This window comes from Saimiri boliviensis, chromosome 14, assembly GCF_048565385.1.
Source record: "Saimiri boliviensis isolate mSaiBol1 chromosome 14, mSaiBol1.pri, whole genome shotgun sequence".
NCBI lineage: Eukaryota > Metazoa > Chordata > Mammalia > Primates > Cebidae > Saimiri > Saimiri boliviensis.
The window spans coordinates 60,253,182-60,270,612 of record NC_133462.1 but is presented as its reverse complement, the minus strand read 5'-3'; the positions used below and the strand labels follow the sequence as shown (position 1 = coordinate 60,270,612).

The 17,431-nt window shown below is 40.1% G+C and overlaps 1 long non-coding RNA gene across 1 annotated transcript in view; it reads right to left on the bottom strand.

The window, feature by feature from the left end:
* Window positions 1–15,501: 15,501 nt before the first annotated feature.
* The window catches only part of LOC120361589 (uncharacterized), a 5,918-nt gene continuing 3,988 nt past the window's right edge, over window positions 15,502–17,431 (bottom strand). Inside the window, exon 4 of the long non-coding RNA XR_005577756.2 lies at window positions 15,502–15,666. This is a non-coding gene — a long non-coding RNA (uncharacterized LOC120361589). The remainder of the gene's footprint in view (window positions 15,667–17,431) is intronic.

The following is a 17,431-nucleotide window of genomic DNA, read 5'->3' as shown; positions in this document are numbered from 1 at the left end:
TTACAATTTGAAGGTTTATGGCAACCTTGCATCCAGCAAGTTCGTTGGCACCATTGTTGAGCAGCATGTGCTCACTCTTTGCCCATGTCACATTTTGAAAATTCTTGCAATATTTCAACCTTTATTATTATTATTATTATTATTATTATTATGTCTGTTGTGGTGATCTGTAATAAGTCATCTCTGATGTTACTAATGTCATTTTGGGGGGATATGATATCATGAACTGTGCCTATAAAAGACAGAGGACTTAATGGATACAGCTTTTGTGTTCTCTAGCCATTCTCCCTTCTCTCTCCCTCTCCCCAAGCCTGCCTATTTACTGAGACATGACAATATTGAAATTAGGCCAGTTAATTACCCTATAATGGCCTGTACATGTTTAAGTACAAAGGAAGAGTCACACACATCTCACATTAAATAAAAAGCTAGAAATAATTAAGCTTAGAGAGGAAGGCATGTTGAAAACTGAAAAATGCCAAAAGCGAGGCCTTTTGCATGAAACAGCCAAGTTGTAAATGCAAAGGAAAAGTTCTTGAAGGAAATAAAAGTGTTATTCCAATGAACACACAGATGATAAAAAAGCGAAACAGCTTTATTGCTCATATAAACGTTTAGTGGTTTGAATAGAAGATTAAACCAGCCACAACATTCCCTGAAGCCAAAGCTTAATCCAGAACAAGACTATAACTTTCTTCAAATCTGTGAAGGCTGAGAAAGGTGAGGAAGCAGCGGAAGAGAAGTTGGAAACCAGCAGAGGTAATAAGGTATGAGGAAAGAAGCCATCTCCATAGCATGAATATTCAAAGTGAAGCAGCAAGCGCTGATGTAGAAGCCACAGCAAGTTATCCAGAAGATCTGGGCAAGATCATTGATGAAGGTGGCCACACTAAACAATGTATTTTCAATGTAGATGAAAGAGCCATTCATTGAAAGAAAATGCCATCTACTGTTTTTATAGCTAAGTAGAAGTCAATATCTGACTTCAGAGCTTCAAAGGACAGGCTGACTCTTGTTAGGGGCTAATGCAGCTGATGATTTTAAGCTGGAGTCAATGCTTCTTTACCATTTTGAAAAGCCTAGGGCCCTTCTACAGTAAATTTACTCTGCCTGTGCTCTACAAATTGAAAAGTAAAACCAAAATTTGACAGCAGATATATTTACATGATGCTTTACTGAATATTTTAAACCCACTGTTGAGACCCACTGCTCAGGAAAAAAAAAATTCCTTTCAAAATATTACTGCTTATTGACAATGTACCTAGTCACCCAAGGCCTCTGATGGAGAGGTACAAGAAAATGAATGTTGTTTTCATGCCTGTTAACATAAGATCTATTCTGCCACCTATGAATCAAGGAGTAATTTTGACTTCAAGTCATTATTTCATGACTTGTAATTTTGTAAGCCTATAGCTGCCTGTAAATTTTGTAAGCTTATAGCTGCCACAAATTGTGATTCCCCTGAGGGATCTGGGCAAAGTGAATTGAAAATCTTCTGGAAATGATTCACCATTCTAGATGCCATTAAGAATGTTTGTGATTCATGGGAGAAGGTCAAAATATCAACATTACCAGGAGTTTGGAAGAAGTTGATCCTAATCCTCATGGATAACGTTGAAGGGTTCAAGACTTTAGTGGAGGAAGTAACTGCAGATGTGATGGAAATAACAAGAGAACTAGAATTAGAAGTGAAGACTAAAGATGGGACTGAAATTTCTGTGATCTCATGCTCAAACTTTAACAGACAATGAGTTGAGTTGCTTCTTGTGGATAAGCAAAGAAGGCGGTTCCTTGAGATGGAATCTACTCCTTGTGAACATGCTGTGAACACTGTTGAAATGATGACAAAAAATTTAGAATATTACATAAACTTAGTTGACAAAGCAGTGGCAGGGTTTGAGAGCAGTGACTCCAGTTTTGAAAGGAGGTCTATTGTGAGTAAAATGTTGTCAAACAGCATCTTATGCTCCAGACAAATCTTTCATGAAAGCAAGAGTTAATCAATCTGGTGAACTTCACTGTTGTCTTATTTTAAGAAATTGCCACAGCCACCCTAATCTTCAGCAACCACCACCCTGATAAGTCATCAGCCATCAACATCAAGGCAAGAGCCTCCATCAGCAAGATTACTACTCACTGAAGACTCAGGTGATCATTAGCATCTTTTAGCAGTAAAATATTTTAAAATTAAGGTATGTACATTGTTTTTATAGACATTATGCTATTGCACATTTAATAGACTATAATATAGGGTAAACGTAACTTTTATATGCACTGGGAAACCAAAAAAATTGTGTCACTTGATTTATTGAGCTATGTGCTTTATTTCAGTAGTCTGAAATTAAATCTGCAATGTCTCTGAGGTATGCCTGTAACTAATTAATGCTGGACCAATGAGCCTCATGTAAAATAGTAATACTGAATACCAATATCATTACAAAATCAATATCAATTCCAACAGAATTAAAGATAAAATGTAAAAAATTTAAGCTTTTTGGATAAAATTCTAGGATGATATCTTTAAGATTACAACATAGAAAAAAACTTATACAAGATACCAAAGGCACAAATTATAAAGGAAGAGATTGATGAATTAGACTACATTAAAGTTTAAAACTTCTGTAGGGCAAAAGAAATCATGTTTAAAAAGGACAAGTGACAGACTGGGAGAAGATATTACAACATATAACTGATAAATAATCTGTACCCTAAAAATATAAACATCTCTTGGAGCAATCCAGTTTTGGAATACTCTACCTGTGTGATGTATTCTGTAACATAAAAGATCAAAGATTAGAATTAAAATACATGATTTAAAATAAAGTGCAACTGAAGAAATAGTTAGTTGAATTAGTAAATGGTAAAATAGATAATACACTTGCTCCTAACCAAAAGGTGAAGAAGTGATAAAACATTAAAACAGAAATGAAGACCAGGCACAGTGGCTCATGCCTGTAACGCCAGCACTTTGGGATGCTGAGGCAGGTGGATCACATGAGGTCAGAGGTCTGAGACCAGCCTGGCCAACATGACATAATTCATCTCTACTAAATATGTAAAAATTACCCGGGCATGGTGGTGCATGCCTGTAAACTCAGCTACTCAGGAGGCTGAGGCACAAGAATCACTTGAACCCAGTAGGCTGAAGTTGCAGTGAACCAAGATTATGCCATGGCACTCCAGCCTGGGGGACGGAATGGGACTCTGACTCAGAAACAAAAAATTGAAATTAAAAAATTGCTAAAATGCAGCTCAGATATTCGAGAGGTAGAAAATATAAAAGAGAAGTCAAGAGATATAGAGGATATATTGAGAAGTTCTGATCAGTATTCAATCGGAGCTCCAGAAAGAAAGGACAGAGGAAATGTTTACAGAGACAATTGCTGAGACTTTTCCAGACCTGATAAATAGGAATAACCAGACCAAAGAACAATTTGTGAATTTAGCTTTACTGGAGCTGAGCATTTTCACTTGTCAACAACTCAGCAATCTTACCTCTAGGTATGTATATACCATAAATAATTTCTTGCATATGTGTACATGGTAACATGCACAAGAATGTTTATTGTGTCAGTGTTTTGACACAATAAAAATACTGGAAATATCAATAGGTGAGAAGATAAATTATGTTATATCCATATAATGGAATGCCACGCATTAGTAAAAATTAATAAACTGGAGTTACATGTGTCAGCAAAAATCAATCTCACAAAAATATTGAGGAAGAAAACCAAGTTGCAGAACACACAGTATAATGCCATTTATTTAAAATATGCAAAAGTGTAAAACCATATATATATACCCCTTAGAGATGAGTTCAAATAGACATTTTCTATAAAGAAATGCTCAGGAATAATAAACAGCAAACTCCGGATGAGGATTTCCTTTGAAGATATTGGGAAGGGGAGAAGTCATGATCAGAAATGAGAGCCACAGGACTCTTCACTTGTTTTGGTAATGTTGTATTTCTTAAGGTGAATGGAGGGTTCATAAGTTCCTTACATTGCTCTTTATAGCCTTTTTTATGTCTGAAGTATATCAAAATACATTTTTAAAGCAGCTAAAAGACCTTTGAGACATAACTAAGAATGTCCAAGCATTGAGGCTATTTTAACTGACATGTTATTATAATAGTTTCTGGAGACATTTAAAGATACATAAAATTCAGTTTATCCACCTGTTACTCTTGACTCTTAATCTTCCTCTCTCTCTCCTGGAATACACTGAATTTCCTCTGGACTAGCAATATAATGCATCTTCAATGACATGTATTTTCTTTTTCCTCTCAACTTTCATCTTCTCCTCAGCTTAGAAACATACTCAAGTTTCTGCTAGCCTTAATAAATAAATAAGGAATACCTGTTCCTTATACACTTGTGAATTTTTTTGCCTCCAGTCTCACCCAGGCTGTTCTTGGAGGAACAGCCCAGGCTTCCTATTTCTAACTCTTCACTTCTAATCAGTCTGCAAAACACTATAATTTGACTCCTGTCCACTTGACTGGAAAAGCCCATCTTAAGGTGTTAACATCGTATTGCAAGTCAATTTCAAAGTGACTTTTCAGTCAACCCCTGCTGTATTTGACACTGTTGATCTCTCCTTCCTTCTTGAAGTTCCTCATCCCTTGGGTTCTGTGACACTCTTTTCCTCTCTGCACACCTGCCTATTACTCTTCTGTATCCTCATCATCTCTGAGTTGTCACCTTTGACATAAATCATGTGACCAAACACAGATAAGTTTGTTTCTGACTTTCTTCTGTTCCATTCATCCGTTTTTCTATCCTCATTCCAAAACCACACTACTTTAGTTACTACCTCTGTGATAGATCTTGATTTATGAAAATATAAGACCTCTAGCTTTGTTCTCTTCAAGATTGGCTTGGCTATTATTGGCCCTTTGAATTTATATAAAATTTTAGAAAATTGCTTTTTGTTTTTGTAAAAGAGATGGTGTCTCACTATAGTGCCCAGGCTGGTCTTGAGCTCCTGGACTCAAGCCATTCAACTGCCTTGGCCTCCCAGTGCTGGGATTACAGGTATGAGCCACTGTATCCAGACTAGAAAATTTACTTTTTTAAAAGTATTTTTCCCTGGATTATTTGTCTCTAACATTTTTGGAAATTTAAAAAATTCTAAAGTCTGAGAATATCTAACCTAGTTTTTCTTACTCATTTTGAGACTCAATTTAGGGGTGGCTTCCTCAGAAACCTCTCTGTCTGCTCATGACAGGTTGCTTAGGTTCCCACCCTATAATTACCACTACGGTCCTTGTAATTACCTTATAATTACCACTGTACATTTTCCTTGAGAATTCTTTCTAGAAATAATAACAATAATTATTATTACTTATGTGCTATAATTACTTTTATTCAATATCTTCCACAGGCCCTATGCAATAGATATTACTAAACTATTCAATAGATTAGAATACTGAGGTACAGACAGATAAACCACTTGAGATAGATCACACAACTGAGTAAATTTTAAAGTTAGGATTCAAACCCAGTTCTGTCTGATTCCAAAGCCTGATTTTTTTTCCCCCACTGTGTACTCTCCCTCTGCTAATGATGTAATGCTTAATCATGGAATTTAAATTTAATTTGTTAGATTTAATGTTTACTTTTCTTTTTGAGATAGGATCTTGCCCTGTCACCCAGGCTGGAGTGCAGTGGCCTGCTCATAGCTCACCGTAGCCTCAATCTCGGCCAATTTTATTTTTGTAGAGACAGGGTCTCACTATGTTTCCCAGGCTGGTCTTGAACTCCTGGCCTCAAGGAATCCTCCTGCCTTGGCCTCCCAAGGTTCTGAGATGATGAGCATGAGCCACTAGGTACAGCTCTTGATGTTTACTTTTAAAAGCCTAATAGAATATTAATTATATAACAAATAAATAATATTTAATAATATGTATAATATTTAATGTCTGTAAATAAGGCTTCAAGATAAACTTTAATTTTTATTTTTTAAATATTTTTTGAGACCAAATTTCACTCTTGTTGCCCAGACTGGAGTGCAGTGGCGCCATCTTGGCTCACTGCAACCTCCATGTCCCGGGTTCAAGCGATTCTCCTGCCTCAGCCTCAAAGTAGCTGGAATTACAGGCAATGCCACCATGCCCGGCTAATTTTGAATAAACTTTTAATTTTTAAATACCATATTTAAAACAAATTTTCCATACAGATTCTGCTTAAGTGCCATATTTATTTTTTATGCTAAATAAAAAAATAATGCTTATGTTTGAATTATTTGTTGCTGAGGAACAAATTACTCGCTCTATGCCAGAATCTACTGGCTTTGAACAAGCATTTTATTCTCTTCATGAAGTGTGTGGGTCAGAGCACAGCAGGAAGGGCTTGTCCCTGCTCCACCACGCCTGGGGCCTCAGCTGGGAAAGCTGGAACGGCTGGGGGTAACTTGAACAACTGGGAGGTGGAAGCATCTGGCAACTCCTTCGTTTACATGCCCAGTGCCTGCCCTGGGATTACTGGAAGGCTGGGCTCAGCTGAGGCTGTCAACCAGAGCGCCTAGGCACGGCCTCTCATGTGGCATGTGGCAGCTGGGGTCCAAGACAGGGAGTGTGTCAGGAGAGCAAGCATTCCAAAGGAAACACGAGGAAGCTGCAGCGCGCGTTCTGCTCTGGTCTCAGAAGTCACACAGCAGCACCGCCATGATACTCAGCTGAAGCAGTCACACACTAGCTCAGATTTCAGGGAGGAGACCTGGAGCCTGCCTCTCAAAAATAAGGATGTCAGCAAATTTGAGACCATACCTTAAAACCACCAAAGCTTACGAAAATATGTGGATTTTAGTCGTGTTTTGGATATCTGCACTTTACCGTTAGTGTTTACTGTTCATATTGGGTCTGAGAGTGGTGCCTTCACAGCATCCACATTCAGCAGGAGAGATGTCACACCTCATCAAGAGTTCCCATCACTCCTCACATCAGGAGGATTTGGGGGCCATAAAGTTACCGCTGAACTATGTGGCATGAGAAATACATTCTGAGTCTTCTATTCCTCTCTTCTGGTATTCTCCCAATGTCATGGACAATGAAAAGAACTGGCCTGATATAGTACCCTAGAGATGTGACAGGGAGTGTTTCCCTGACTTAAGACATTTTCTTTTAACTTATGATAATATGGGGAGATATTTGAATGAAGATAAATGACCATTTTTCACATTCTTATTTGAGTAGTAATCAGGTACATTTATTGGGCACTAAACTTATGTGCTAGATGTGTGTTCAGCACCTAGTTGATCTTTCAACATCATATGACCTTGCTGCTCAAAGTGTGGTTCTCAGATCAGCAGCAACAGCAGCAGTACCTGGCAGCTTGTTAAAAATGCAGAACCCCAGGCCCTAGGCCAGACCTGCTGAGTCAGAATCTGCATTTCCACGAGATTCCCAGGTGATTTGTTCATACGTTAAAATGCAGAGGTACTGCTTTATGAAGTGGGTGCTATTACTATCTACCTCTTACAGAGTGGGCAACTCTGAAGGGTTAAGAAACTTTCTGATCACATTCTGAGAGAATGGAAAAAAGAAACGATGAAGAGGACACAGTTTGTGAGTTAAAAGAGCTAAAATTCAAAATCAGGTCTCACTGACTCCAAAATGTATGTTCCTCACAAATATTCCATTGTGCCTCTCAGTAAATTTCACTGCATTAGCAAATGTGTTTCTATATAGACAGTTATCTGTTTTAAAGGGTGGTTGTGAAAGTATCCAATAATCTGAAAAAGAGGCTCTAGAACAGGCATCACCACCAAAACAGCATTGTTCCATCACTTCTCAAATTGTTTAGCCCTCTGCCTCCCCTTGCTCAACTGTGAGTTCCTTAAAAGACAGAACTATTGCCCTGTTTGTTGTTAAATCTGCAGAAATATACCCAGAATCTGACACATAACAGAGTATCTGCCCCTTACAAACTCCTTAATATACGTTAGGCTTGTTTGTTCAAGTGAGTTGTATAGACTGCGGGCAGTTAACTGGGTGCTAAGATTATTCTGCTGTAAAATCATACCACATCTTCTGCTGTAAAAGAGGATGCAGGGGTGCTCTCTGGGGTTTCCTGCAGGTCAGAAAACCACCAAGGCTGCTGCCAACCTGTCCTGTGGGCACGGCTTATCTCTCTGTCCAGGCAGCCCCCAGCCCAGCCCAGCAATGGGACTTCCTGAGAAAGGTTCTTCTTTCTTTCCTAGCCCTGGAGCACAGCTCCTCTTCGGCTATAATTAACTTCCTTTAACTTGATTTATGCAGAAGGACAGGACCTGTGAAATGCAGGGAAGCTTGGTTATAATCCCTGGACTTCTGTGGTGCCTCAATTTCTAAAGCTCTTTTTCAATTGATTGCATCTCATGTCTTCTTATTGAGAAATCTATGGAGAGAGGAACATGGACACTCTGCAATGTATAGTGGTTAGAGTAAGCAGAAGTCCTGGTTTTCCCCGGACAGGACGAGCCTCATCTATGCACACAGACCTGGTCTGAGTGTTAACCGTCTTTGTTCATGGTCAAATGCACCCTGTTTGGGTGATAAATTATATGGTCATCTTAGTGGTGTGCCTGATGTCACCTCAGGAGTCAGAACGGGGACAGTCCCTAATGCAGAGATTTGCTTTCTGGACTAGTGAACCATCTGTCCTTAGGGCATTTTTCCTAGTGTAGTCTTCAGGCCACCTGCTTCAGAGCCAGCTATGAGCTGGGTGTCCACACAGGTGCCCAGGCTCGCCTTGGTTCTACTCAGACAGAACCAGAACTCCTTTCCCTCTGAGCTCCTTTCCCTCAGTCTGATGCTCCCTCCTCTGACCTACCTTAAAGTCCCCGATGACTTTCTTTTCCCTAGGCACCCATTCTCCAACCCTTAGCACTGGGAGCCCTTTGATTTCACTTTGAAGGCCTCCCCCTCCCCACCCCTTAGAGGATGGCCTGAATACCACTCTGCTCTGTACCCCCACAGCACTATTATTAGGTGGGAGCGTCAGAAGCTAGAACTGAAATCCCTGGCAGCCCTTTGTCCCCAGAGCGGAGGAGAGAATCGCCGGAAGGGACAGCCTAGCCTGAGGTTAGACAGTCCAGTTCTCTTTCCTCTGGGCTCCGGAGGACTGCAGGCCAGCAGGAAAGAGCTGAGCTATTCTTAGCTGAGGTGTGGGAGCCTGGCAGGGGCTGCAGGCGCTGCCCTGAGGGTCAGAGACAGGAATTGGCCACCCACTCCGGCTGCTTCCCCTCTCTCCCTTGGCTGCCCCTTACACAAAGAAATCACCACCCTACACCCTGCAACCAGCAGCAGTGAATGGCTCAGACATGGGTCACCCGTAGTCCCCTCAGTAGAAAGCACAGCTCTGCCGCTATATTACAGTTCGTGGGTATGTTTGGAGCTGAGCGGGGCCTCAGCAACCATCTCAGTTTCTTCATAGAACCCTAGCATCCTGCATAGGTCAGGGCTGAGCCCCATGAAGGGGAAGTGATCTGTCCAGGGCCACATGGACATTCAGAGTCACTGAGAACTCTCCCAGGGCCAGGTGGGGTCACAGCATGTACAAGCTGTAAGTTTGGGCTAAGGTTTCCAAATGTCAGTCAGCAGACAAGGCTATTTGTGCCAACATGTTCGCAGGTCCTCAGTGAAACGAAGGCCACTTGTATCATATTACCAACTGTGCTTTCATGGAGAGGGTTTTTTTTTTTTTCCTGAATTTATGCTCTTCTTATATTGAGGTTATAAAAAAGACCTTGCTTTATGAAATGACCTAGGTCAGTCTCTAACATTAAACCTTTTTTTTTAACCAATGCGTGAAATAAAAATATATATTTAGGAAGCAATAGAGTGGAGAATATTCAAAAGAAAATAAAACATACACTTTATTCATTCATTTAATAAATGTTGAATGTCTGGTTTCAGCGTACACTGCACCAGAGCACAAAATACACCTGGTTTCTACCCCCATGTTGCTTACAGTCAAATGGGAAAGACAAGTAATAAACAAGTGAATGTCACCGTAAAATGTGAGAAGGGCGATGAATGAGCTTCTAAAAGAAAGTACTGTGAGAGAGTAAAAAGGGACTGGTGAGGTGCGTATTTTCAGTTGGGTGGTTAGGGAAGACCAGAAGAGGACGGGGAGCCGCTTTGCAGAAAGTGAGCAGGGAAGAGAAGCAATTCCGCAAAGAGACAGCTTGAGTAAAGGCTTGAGGTTGGAAAAGAGCTTGGGGAGTTTTAGGAGCTGGAGCAAGGGGGAGGGCCTACCAGATGAGGTAAGAGAAGCAGGTAGGAGTCCAGCCCCTTCAGGTCTTATACAACATGGAGAAGAGTTTTCGATTTTATTTTAGAAGAAAAGGAAGCCGTTGAAGGGTTTTTAACAGGGGAATGAGATGGTCCAGTTTTTAATTTTAAATACAGGGGATTGGTTCCAAGAGTCCCTCCCCACACTGTGGGTACCAAAATCTGCAAATGCTCAAGTTCCTGATATAAAATGGCATAGTATTTGTATATAACCTATGCATATCCTCCTGGATATTTTAAATCATCTCTAGATTACTTATAAAACCTAATGCAATGCAAATGCTATGTAAATAGATACTATATTGTATTGCTTTGGGAAAGACAAGAAAAAGTCTACACATGTTTAATACAGATGCAATTTTGAGAGGAGTATTATTTAATACACAAATATTACTTAACCCACAGAAACGGAGGGCCAGCTGTGCTTTTCTCTACCTGCTGTGTGAAGAATGGACAGGAGCAACTCAAAGAGTTTTCCTAGGAAGACCAGAGTAGAGGCCAGTGATATTCCAGGCAAGAAGTGGTAGGTTCAAGACCTTCCTAGAGAACGCAATCTTCTACTTGTTAAGAAAACACACACACACACATGATAAATGAGTCAGGTCATCTGGCGAATGTAGTAAAGTCATATGTTTGGACACAGAGTTTTGGAGAGGAGAGCTAAGAACATACCAGGACCTTCCCAATTCCTCTCTAGCTTCAATCCTTTACCCTGGGGTTTTCAGCTGGTCTCTAGGCTTGTTCCCCCTAAGTTAATACATCCTCAGAGAAACCTCCCAGGCCCTGTCCCAAATGTCCCCAACCAATCCTCCCAAAGCTCCCCAGTTTGGATATGACCATTTCTGCAGATGACACATATCTGGGAAGCAGCTGCCTGGCCACTCTCACAAAATCATCTCCCTGTAATCCAGTTAAAGCTGGAGTAGACAGGAGGCATGGGGGACTAAGGAAAAACGTGAGGTCTGCCCAAGATAGGATCTGGGTAGATGTCAGGGGTACCACCCCAGATTTTTGGAGACAGGCCTCCAGGGTAGCCACTGGGATTTCAACTGGCCTCTGTGTCTTCGTCTGATCCCTGCAAGACCAGTTGTGTCCCACAGCTGTGCACCATCTGCTATCCTCCATGCCAGAGGAAGCTACAGTTTAGAGCTTAAAGAAGTGAAGGGGAAGACAGTAAGTTCTCCCTTGACTATAGAGAGTTAATTGTGGGAATAAGGAGTCTAGACTTCCCATGAAGTGGGCAAATGGCTTGGTATTAATCTGCACAGTGGCTCCCCAAAATTGTCCTGACATGGGAAAAAATTTCAAAGGAAACTCAATGTCCCAGGGTTTTTAAACTCCCCACTGTTTCACAGACTCTAGCTTACAAACTTCATCTTTCCTGTTTGCTCTGCTCTGTATGCCTCTTCTTTCCTCCCTACCCCAAACACTGGCACCCCGAGTTCCCAATCTGGATCATCAAAAGCCTAATAGCATCTAGTCAAGCTGACATCTAATCCTCCCCAGAGGAAGGGAAATGCACTCCCATCCAGCAGATGATGTTATTGGCCCCTCCCTGAGCTCAGAGGCTTGGTGCAGCCCAGACATATGGATCTTTTTAGAGACTTTTGCAATTTGGCAACCCTGTTTCACACCCTCCAAGCCCTGCTGCTCAGACACTGCTCTGCAGAGTGCACCCGGAGAGGGAGGGAGTGATCCATGCATGCTCTTTTACTCTTATTCTTTCCTTGTCATTTCTCCTGGCAACTCTCTACTCAGTTTGAAAAACAAAAAGTAAAGTGTTCTTCTCCCAGCCCAGTCTTTGACTGAAAACAGGAAAGAGAAAAAAAAGAAAGAAGGAAAGAATGAAATAAAGAAAGAAAGAAAGGAAGGAAGGAAGAAAGAAAGAAAGATAGATCACATAAAAAGAAGAAAAAGAGGAAGAGAAAATGAGAAAAAGAACACAGAACTGCACCACGAATATTCTGGTCAATTCTCCAACACAAAGACTGAAAACCCCTTGGCCAACAACGCACTGTCTTGCTTCTCCTCCTTTTCTCTATCTCCTATCTATGTGAATAGATATAGATTCCAGTCTATGTGAATCTCCTGGATTTATGCAGTGCACAACCTGAGCACCATCTGCTGCAACCCTACCTCCTCCAACACTTAATTCATCCTGAGCCTCTGATGTGTGGATTTGGCCTTGCTCTGTGTGCCCAGGAATGATGTATAGTGTTTCTACTGAGGCAAAAATGTCTCTGACACTCCGCAGGCTCACAGTTGCCCCTTTTCCCCCTAGCCAGACATGCAGGAGACTGGTATGTCTTTGAAAAATAAGGAACTTTCTTGCTGTCCAGGGAAGAAAGAATGGTTTCTTCGCTTAGGAATCAACAGCCAGAACTGCCAAGGAAATTCTGTAGACTCCCTAGTCAGGAGTCCCCAGAGGTCTGGTGCTAGGAATGTAAGACCTTCTAAGGTCCCAAGACCTTATTTCCAAATTGAGACCTTAGCACCAAGACCTTAGAAGGTTTTATTCTCCTAGCACTAGACCTCTGGTGACTCCTGACTGGGGAGTCTGCAAAATGTGAAACTTAATGGGTGGGGCCATTTTGGATGAAGATGCTAAACTAGAAGGGGTCCATAAAATTCACAGGAATTGGGTTGTCCTTAAGCCATCCCCCGACGCTCTGCCTCTGAGGTGGTCTCTTTCAAGCCACAGGCCCAACTCAGAAGGCAAGAAGTGGGAGAAATGAAGCGTAGGAAAGCTTTGCCATTTTCTTCCAGAGCCAGGCCTGGACCAAACACCTGATTTTACATTTGACCGTTTCATGATAGATGGGACCTCTATATAAAGCTCTTGAGAATAGTTTGGGACAGATGTTTCCTTTCCAGCCACATTTTCCTGCCTCAAGTTAAAAATAGCCAGCCTCTTTTCTTTGGCTTCTGTAAGATGTACGCCATTAAAACCCTCTATTTGGATTTACAGAGACAAAGGCTGTTAAGTCCCTGGCTTTCACAGCTTGTTGGGCCATGAACTGATGCAATATTGGGTTCAGGAAGATTCAGCCCCTTGAGGCAGTTTCCTGGACACTTTAGTGAGAGAAACTGCTTTCCTATACCTACCGTTAGGTAGCACCAGAAAGACAATTTCCAAGTGAGGAAGGACATTTTGCAAAGTAGTTCTATTTTTGCTTTCCTGAATAAATCCTTCATTATGGAGTTTTCTTGAATCAATGACACTCTCACCCCCAGGGTAGCCTGAACCCCCTTTGATATCTGGCTTTAATGGAAGCATAAATGCTGTCTGGTTGCATTCACAAGCAATACTGAGTTAGGCCTACACCATCAGGAAGATTACTTGAAAGTCTAGACACTACAGAGGGAAATGCGCAGAGACAATATCAGAATTACAGACACAAATCCACAAACAATGGATTTCTGACCCTTTTCCTGAAAGCTGCTTCCTAAGATGTAAGGAATCTTTACTCAAGTTGCCCTTATCACTGACACATGCGCCCTTTGGCCAAAGCTGTTTCCTCTGTCACCTGATGGCTCCTGTAGACGAAACAGAACCTGACAAATCCAAAGAAAAGAACTTTAGTCATGTATAATTAGCACGCCTTTTTCTTTTCACAACAAAAATGGCTTTACGTATTTTTGTTTGTAAAAGTAGCACATGGTTATCGTGAAAAATCAATGTATGTGTTACATACTGGAGTGAGGACGAAAGTGAAAATTACCCACAATTCCAACACTGAGATGAATCATTGTGTGTGCATATGAGACAGGTACCACGCTGACACTGACTTTTTACCTCTCCCAAAACAAAATAGCATCATACTGTGACATGCTTTTTTTTCCCCACTTACATGTCAGATCACCAGGTCTTTTTTTTTAGACTTTGGCTGGAGTGTAGTGGCATGATCTCAGCTCACTGCCTCCGTCTCCAGGGTTCAAATGATTCTCTCACCTCAGCCTCCCAAGTAGCTGGGACTACGGGCATGTACCACCACACCCAGCTAATTTTTGTAATTTTAGTAGAGATGAGGTCTTGCCATGTTGGCCAGGCTGGTTTTGAACTCTTGACCTCAAGTAGTCCACCCACCTCGGCCTCCCAGCGTGCTGAGATTATATGCGTGAGCCACCGCACTTGGCCTCAGGTCACCAGGTCTTAATAGCTGCAGCAGTGACAAGAAAGCTGTGGATTATGTACTAGTCTAGCTGAAACACCACCACATCTTTCTCTCTCACTCACCAGCTTGTCCCTTAGGAGGCAAAACTGGGACACAAGGCATTGCATTTTACAGCTCTGTTCTGAACATCACTACATTTCTGCTTTTGCTAACATCCCAAGGGGCCTATGACACAGGCCAACAGATTACCTCGGTGCCTACACCGGTTGATCAGCCCAAGCTCACTCCCTTCTAAGAAACAGCCCCACCTAATCAAATGCAAGAGAAGGGTGTTTTCACAACATAGGAATCACCTCCAACCCATTGGAGGTAACATATATTTAACATATGTAATTATGCATGTAAGCAATTTGAAGACTTTTATAATTTAAATGTCTGTAACAAATTAAGACAAATTATTCACAAACAACTAATAGCACAAATTAAAAAGGGAACACACTCCACATAAAATACAGATTAACAAGCAAATAGGAATTTTATCACCAACAATTTGAAAGATTTGATAAATACTCAGTTTCCTAAGAAAATAACAAAATTTACCCAAGAAGAAATTTTTTTTAAATCTGAGAACTGATAACATTTATAAAAATACAAGGAGTATTGTTAAATAATCCCACATTAAATACGAGGTCCAAATGATCTTCCAGGCAAGTTCCAACACATTTTAAAAGGAAGTGATCATCCCAGTCTTATAAAAACTTTTCCTAAGAATAGGAAAACAGGGAAATACTCTACAATGCATTTTATAAAAACTCCGTAACCGCAATACCAAAACCGGACAATGCAAAAAGAGAAGGAAAAATTACAGAGTCGTTTCATTTACGACCATAGAAGCAAAAATAAAAAATAGAAAATTGTGCTAACAAATTAAATTCTAATTGCGCATAAAAAAGATAATAAATTGGCAAAGTTGGGTTTAACTCAAATATGCAGTCGGATTAATGTTAGAAAAATCCATAAATATAATTCACCACGCTACCATATTAAAAGAGAAAAACCACAAGTAGTTTTAATAGGTATAGAAAAGGCATTTGAAAAAAATCATCATTAGTTTATTATTAAAGAAAAAATCTTTTAATAAATTAGGAATAGAGGAGAATCAAGTTAACATGATAAAAAGCACATATAGGCCAGCTGCAGCATCTCACTCCTGTAATACCAGCACTTTGAGAAGCCAAGGTGAGAGAATCACGGGAGGCCATTGAGACTTGGTCTCTAAAATAAAACAATAATTTAAAAATAATAAACAAATAAATACAAAACACATTTAAAAATTAAGCAAATGGGGAAACATTAGAAGTTTACACTTCAGAATCTGGAATGAGGCAAGGATGTGCATGATCATCACACCCTTTTATCCTTGGATGTTCTTGCCAATATATTAACTTAAATAAAACAAGTCAGTGGCAGAAGGATTGGGAAGGAAACATATTATCACTATTTGTTTGTGATATAATCATTTACATATACAACCCAAAAATAAATATTTCAATATAATAAGAGAATGTAATAATGTAGCTCAAGGAAAGATTAATATAAAACAACAAATTGCAATTTCATACACCAGCAACAAAAACAATTAAAAAGAAGATAGTATTTGTTTGCCATAGTCTTAGAGAACATAAATTACCTAGGAATAAATCTAACAATGAATTAAATGAATTTATCATTTAACAATAATAAATGAATAAAAATCATTTATTATTAACTTTAATGAAGGGAAAATTATTAACTTTAATGAAGACTCAAACAATGGAGATATACACCAAGTTCTCTAAATGAAAGATTCCGTTCTCCCCAGGTTAGTCTATGGAGCAATTTTGATCAAAATCCAAAAGGCTGTTTTGGAAGTAAATCCGATAAAGATTTGTAAAATTATATGTTATTATTATTTGGAAGAATAAAGAGCCAAGAATAGTCAGGATATTTCTGAAGAAAATTTGGGAGAGGAAAACTTGCCCTACAGATATCTGAACTTATTTAATCCTACAGTAAATAAGGCAATGGTGAAGGTACTGTGGTGTCCATATTGACCAATGTTAGAGAGCCAAGAGCCAGACCCACATATGTATGAAATGTGAACACGTGAAAGAAATAGCATGTCGGATCAGCAGGGAAAGAGGAGACTACTCAGTAAATGCAACTAGGAAAATGGTTATCTGTGTGAAAAATACATAAAACTGGATTTCTGCTAGTTATTTATCTTGTCTCTTTCAACCCCAACCTCATTCCTCTGTAGTATTCTCTATCATACTGGCTATAATGTGTGTTTGCTCTATTATGTGAGAATATTCAGTTTCGTACAGAGGACAAGACAAGCAGGTGGATGAAACTCATCAGATGTATTAACTATAGATACAAAGTAAGCAAGTCATTTGTGAGACACAGGCAGAGTTCAGAAGATGTGCTAAAAATACAGGTTGAGTATCCCTTATCTGGGATGCTTTTGGGATTTTGGAATACTTGCATTACACTCCTATGTTGAGCACCCCATTCCAGAAATCTGGAATCTATAATGCCTCAACTAGCATTTCCTTTGAGTGTCATGTCACTGCTCCAAACGTTTCAGAATTTGGAGCATTTCAAATTTCAGATTTGGGATTCTCAATCTATATTAAGTTAGTAACCTGCAAGACATGTAAAATAGAATAAATGGAATGGACTACACAAGGATGGAACAAACAAGAGTTCTACTTAAAGGCAGAAAAGGATAGAAACAAAACAAAACAAATCATAAGCCATGAAGTATAGATTATGCCACCTTCATGCTGGTGTCTATGTCATCCCTAAATTGACTACCTACTGGTCGCACCTTCTGGCCCCCTATAATCTCTGCCCAAGAAATGCTGGCAAAAAGGATGGCTGCCCAAAACACTGACAAAGACCTGTGGCCAAGCCTAGCTGCCCTTAAACATCTCTCGATAGAATGAGTATGCCCTGGTTCCAAGGATCTTCAACATGCTGATCCCCTTACTCAATC